A 5,581-nucleotide genomic window follows, 5' to 3' on the forward strand; every position below is an offset into this window, starting at 1 on the left:
CAGGTCATACAGGCAAATCAACACCTTCAGCGTTGGAAATTATTTAGGTTAAAACTGAAGTTTATTCAGAACTTTATTAATTAGGAGTTGTGTTAGTAATTTCAGAATTATTAGGGATTTAATTCACAATACCGCACATGTCTTTTTAATGTTTCACATTTTATGATAGGGAAATAAATTATTTGTTGAATTTTATAAAACGTGTTAGCTTTCACTCATTTATAGTACTTATTTTAAGAATATAGAGTGGTGATGGAACATAGGGAGTTCGTCCGGAATATGAACCCTGGATCTCTCGCAATATTCTATCACGACTCTACGGTCTAAAGAGAATATAAAATTCAATATATCAACAGTATGATTTTGCAAGATTCCAATTGTGGTCAGGTTTTTATATTAGAGATAAGTATTACAGTTGCTAAGAGTAGAGGATCATTCAGTAGGGAAAAGAATAATTTAAAATTACATAATGCTGTAGGATAAAACTGTTGATATAACTGACTGGTTTTCTAGCGAGTAACGAGTTTTAGAGCTTTTTTAAATTTTAACATCAACCGTAAGAGAGGGCCCCGAGTGGCCGAGTGTTCTAAAGCGCTCTCCGTTACGGATCACTGCCATCTCACCTCTGTCTGCGTGAGTTCGAGTCTCGGATTCGGCCAATGTGGATATTTTGGAAAGCTTTCCAGTAGCTTCTCGAGTGTCGGTGGTTCTTTCCGGGAATTTCCCGGATTCTTCCTCCACTATTAATACTGGCCGCCATGTATAGCTTATCGTGAGCTGAAAAATGGCGCTAAACCCTACAACAACAGCAACAACATCTACCGTAAGCAATCATAGTCATCATAGTTTATACAATCCACACAAACCTGTATGAATGAAGCGTGAACTAGTCATATACCAGGTCACATTACAAATCTGCTGAAAAGTCTTTCGCCAACTCAACAGTATAATAACAACGGTTTTTGCATGGTTCAATATATATATATATATATATATATATATATATATATATATATATATATATATATATATATATATATATATATATATATATATATATATATATATATATATATATATATATATATATATATACGCTGTATCAATGATATACCACGAGTTGTATAAAGTTTTCATTAAAAGGAGACGAGGCCTGCCGAGTTTCCCTTTAATGAAAAATTTATACGACTGGTATATCATTGATACAGCGTGCATACTATACAAATATTTTATTTATATCACATACAAATACATATATTTTTCCATTTGAACGGAGTTAAGATTTAGTACAGGCAGCCGTGCATTGTCCGAGTGAATGAACTCCTTACATCCCCGACAAAGTCCGCAACAAAATGTAGTTATATGCCTTTTGTAGCTATTCACAATCACCTTTTCATATTGATAATTTGTCTTTTGTTTTTTTTAGTTTATATTTTCATCATATTGATTAAATCAAGATAATACGTAGTTATGACATAAACATGAAAGATTGTTTTAATGATGAAATTATAACACTACAAACACTTGGCTAGCTACGCTATTCACATGAACGATTAGCCATTCACGTTCCGGCGCATGATAATTAATGTGGATAAGAAACTAAGCCAAATGACGGGCGAATAAGAAGTAATTACAATATATATATATATATATATATATATATATATATATATATATATATATATATATATATATATATATATATATATAGTTGATCTAAGTCATTATTCTGCTTTTGTAATAGTACCTCCGACCATAATCTCTCCCCTCCCATCCTCCCCCGCTCCCCCGCCCGGTCTCTCTCTCTCTCATTCTTTGGTCGGTTTGACTTAACTTTTACCAACATTCCTAAGTCCAGAAACATCATGAGATGACACAAATGAAAATCCTCTACGTACGTCTTTTCATAGATTTGAGCCCTTATCTTGCTACGATGGTTAAGAGAGAGAGAGAGAGAGAGAGAGAGAGAGAGAGAGAGATTTGGACATTTTCATATTTAATTAATAATAATCGATTTTTGAACATTATACTATGTTTAAGAAACAACAACAACAAAACATTAAATACATCACAGCATATGTACCACGCACTAGAGAAATTTACCGTATAATGTCGACACGGTTTGGAACTTTGTATCATTGATAAACATTGTAGACAAATCTAATGGAAAGTGCACACGTATCGTTAAGACGAACCATATTCTTGCAGGTTACTCGGTGTAATTTCCATATCAAAGTTTTAATCTAGCCAAAATTCTTTTTCTCTCTGACTCCACATTTCTGCGTAGCTTGTCCGTTATGTATCAGAGAGGAGGGGGAAACAGAAAGCACAATTTGATATAGCAAAAGCATTATACCAACACTTTAAAAGCCATGTTGTTTTTATGTATGTGGTATATATATATATATATATATATATATATATATATAATTATTATTTACCTTACAGCTATTTTGTCATCGTTCGGCATCTTCGGTCCATTCTTTGCATTGGTTCTTGGTGGATACTTCAACAAAATGCCAACTAACTTGAAAGGTTAAGTCACTGTGTCTATCTGTTTGTCTGCCTCCAGCCTCTCTCTCTCTCTCTCTCTCTCTCTCTCTCTCTCTCTCTCTCTATATATATATATATATATATATATATATATATAGTGTATATTATGTACATCAAGCAGGACGAAAAAGAGCTTTTTCTGGATTCTACAGAACACTTAATAATACTATCATAATATGTATAAATAAGAATAAATAGCATTGGCATGCAGGTTAGATAATTTTAATTCATACTCTACGGAGATTAAACTCGGCACCACGCGTAAATGTCACCCATTGCCTTGTCTTTAAACACTGACTCATAGAGGTCCACATGAGGGTGTATCTGCTACGTACAGATACCTATTTCAACCGGCACTGTTACATCAATTTTGGTGTTTTGTGCATGGACGAGGTATAATAATCAGAGCTAATGGAGGTATGTAGTAGATTTTAAAGGACAATGACAATTCCTTATTATGCCAATGTTTCTTGGTTGGTGGGGTGCTTTTGCATATTGATTGTTTCTAATACATGTTTAGCAAAGCGTATGAAAGTAGTGATTTGTTAATGGCATTTATCAGGGTCTTTGTTGCTGTTTGCACGAATTATTCGTAACAAGCTACAGAGCTCCAGATTTACATGCTCTCTTTGCTACAGCTGATCAGGGTCTGTGAAGGTTTCAGTTGGAATATATTTATAAGCGAGCATATACGGTACATCGGATGCAGAAGCATGGTAGCTGTCATTCATTAACTCGTTTTTTTTTTTTCATTGTTAATGCCTCAGGTTAATTTTTTGTTTCCCATATAATGCACCCATACAATTTGTATGTGATTAATTTTAAAAGCAAATACTGTGAAACAAAGTCATATCATCGTTAGTTTATGCATCTTATATTTATCAGTCTCCGTTGCATAACGCATCTAAGATTTATCAGTCTCCGTTGCATAACGCGTCTAAGATTTATCAGTCTCCGTTGCATAACGCATCTAAGATTTATCAGTCTCCTTTGCATAACGCGTCTTAGATTTATCAGTCTCCCCCCCCCCCCTTGCATAATACAGTGTTAAATCTATCAGACGAATTTATATCAGATAATGATCAATTTCGATTGACAAACAATGTATATTTCTGACTGTTAAAAATATATAGCCAGACAGTTTAATTGATTGATTGATTTTTTTAAAATTTCATTTTGATTGACTGATCGCAGAAACGTCCTTGACGCCAACTGATCCCCGCTGGGTCGGGGCTTGGTGGCTGGGATTCCTTGTGTTTGGAGGAGGCTGTATAGTAAGCTCCGTGTTCCTTTTCTGCTTTCCTCGGGGGAGAGGCTTGCCTTCCGAACGTCAAGAAAAAGATCCGGAAAAGCAATACCAGTCATTCTGTCAGAATTTAAGAGGTAACTGTATTAAAAGTTTCATTTCCTTGTAGACTTTTGGTCCAGTTTGAATACCAGTCTTAATGTTGGCCCACATGTTGGGCGTGATTGAAAAGATGCTGAATTGAACATTCCAACGGTAATCATAATCGGCTCACATGTACATCTGCCTCCTACACTGATGTGCTACAAAATTTCCTGGGATAAAATATGATTTTGAATTAATAATATATACACAATTCTTATATTGATTTGTGTGTGCATATTATCAGATATGTAATCCTAAATCAGCAAAGTTTGTTTTCCTGGAGTAGTCCTTTTGACACGAATTGACCGCGTCAATCGCTTCTGGGCCAAAATCATTCCTTTTATGTAACCTTTGCCGTTATGCACTTGGGTACTTTAAGTTTGTTCAATTTAAAATTGACACAACTTGAGAATTTCCGTGGAGCAAATAACATAGCTTTGTTATACAATGAGGGCACATAGAGAATCGCTGTCTCTCTGTAATAATTTGTTACTTGTCGCTACATACATACATACATACATACATACATACATACATACATACATACATACATACATACATACATAGACACATACATACATACATACATACACACACACACACACACACATACATACATACATACATACATATACATACATACATATATGCATGCATGCACGCACGCACGCACGCACACACACACACACATACACACATACATACATACATACACTATTTCTACTACTAACTTGTTTCTTCCTGCCATGTGAAACATATCCAGACATTGTTTTAGGAAGTCAAATATTTAAATGCTGCAAGAAAAGCATCTTTCTGTATAAATAAAAAAGATGACGTTAATTAATAAAATAAACATACAATTCCAAATATACTGTACAATCATAAATCGTGATTTTAAACTTGCAATTAAGTAAGATAATATTTTATAAAATAAAATGAATCCAAGAAATTTTAGTATCCGGGAGGGCGAGAGGTCATTTAAAAACAAAAAAAAAAAAAGAAAGAATTAAAATCTAATATTTACATTCGAGATTATTGCAAAACAACACGTACTTTTTTTTCACATCAAATTTGTCATAATGTCTCTTGCACGCAATGATATTTTGGAACTGGGCTTTGAAATCAATATTTAAATATGTCTAAGCTCTATATAAAAATTTTGAGCCACTTTTTTAAGAGCAAAATAACCTTACGTTCTCTAGGTCATATAGATATTTAACAATTTCTAGGCCATATTGATATTTAAAAATCTCTCGGCCATATCAATATTCAGTGTCATACTATTCGTAGTTTTTAAAATAAAATAGGTCAGTTCACATTGCAATTTCTAGATGATGCTGCAATGGAGGGCACGTTGTCTAAGACACGCAGCTCAACAGAAAGTCGCAAACATCGGAACCGTTTTGCTCGTGTTCCTTCTTATGCAATATATATATATATATATAATCTTTGTTTGTATCACGTGATATTAATTTATTTATAGACCTTCCTCACAGCATTCTGCGTGTACTAAAGGACCCAGTATATAGCCTAAGTTGTATACATTCTATCACCACCATGTTTGGTTCGATGGCTTTGGGTTCGTTTGGTCCAAAATACATGGAGACTCAATTCTTCCTCCCTACCTGGAAAGCGGAT

The 5,581-nt window shown here is 34.1% G+C and overlaps 1 long non-coding RNA gene across 1 annotated transcript; it reads left to right on the forward strand.

Annotated features, from left to right (window-relative positions):
* The first annotated feature begins 2,455 nt into the window (after positions 1–2,455).
* On the forward strand, positions 2,456–5,563 carry LOC149788642 (uncharacterized). Its single transcript, XR_016424413.1, has 3 exons — positions 2,456–2,535; positions 3,748–3,936; positions 5,427–5,563. It is a non-coding gene; the product is annotated as an uncharacterized LOC149788642 (long non-coding RNA).
* Positions 5,564–5,581: the final 18 nt, after the last annotated feature.

The sequence above is a fragment of the Sinohyriopsis cumingii genome, chromosome 11, assembly GCF_028554795.1.
Source record: "Sinohyriopsis cumingii isolate HCF-2022 chromosome 11, ASM2855479v2, whole genome shotgun sequence".
NCBI lineage: Eukaryota > Metazoa > Mollusca > Bivalvia > Unionida > Unionidae > Sinohyriopsis > Sinohyriopsis cumingii.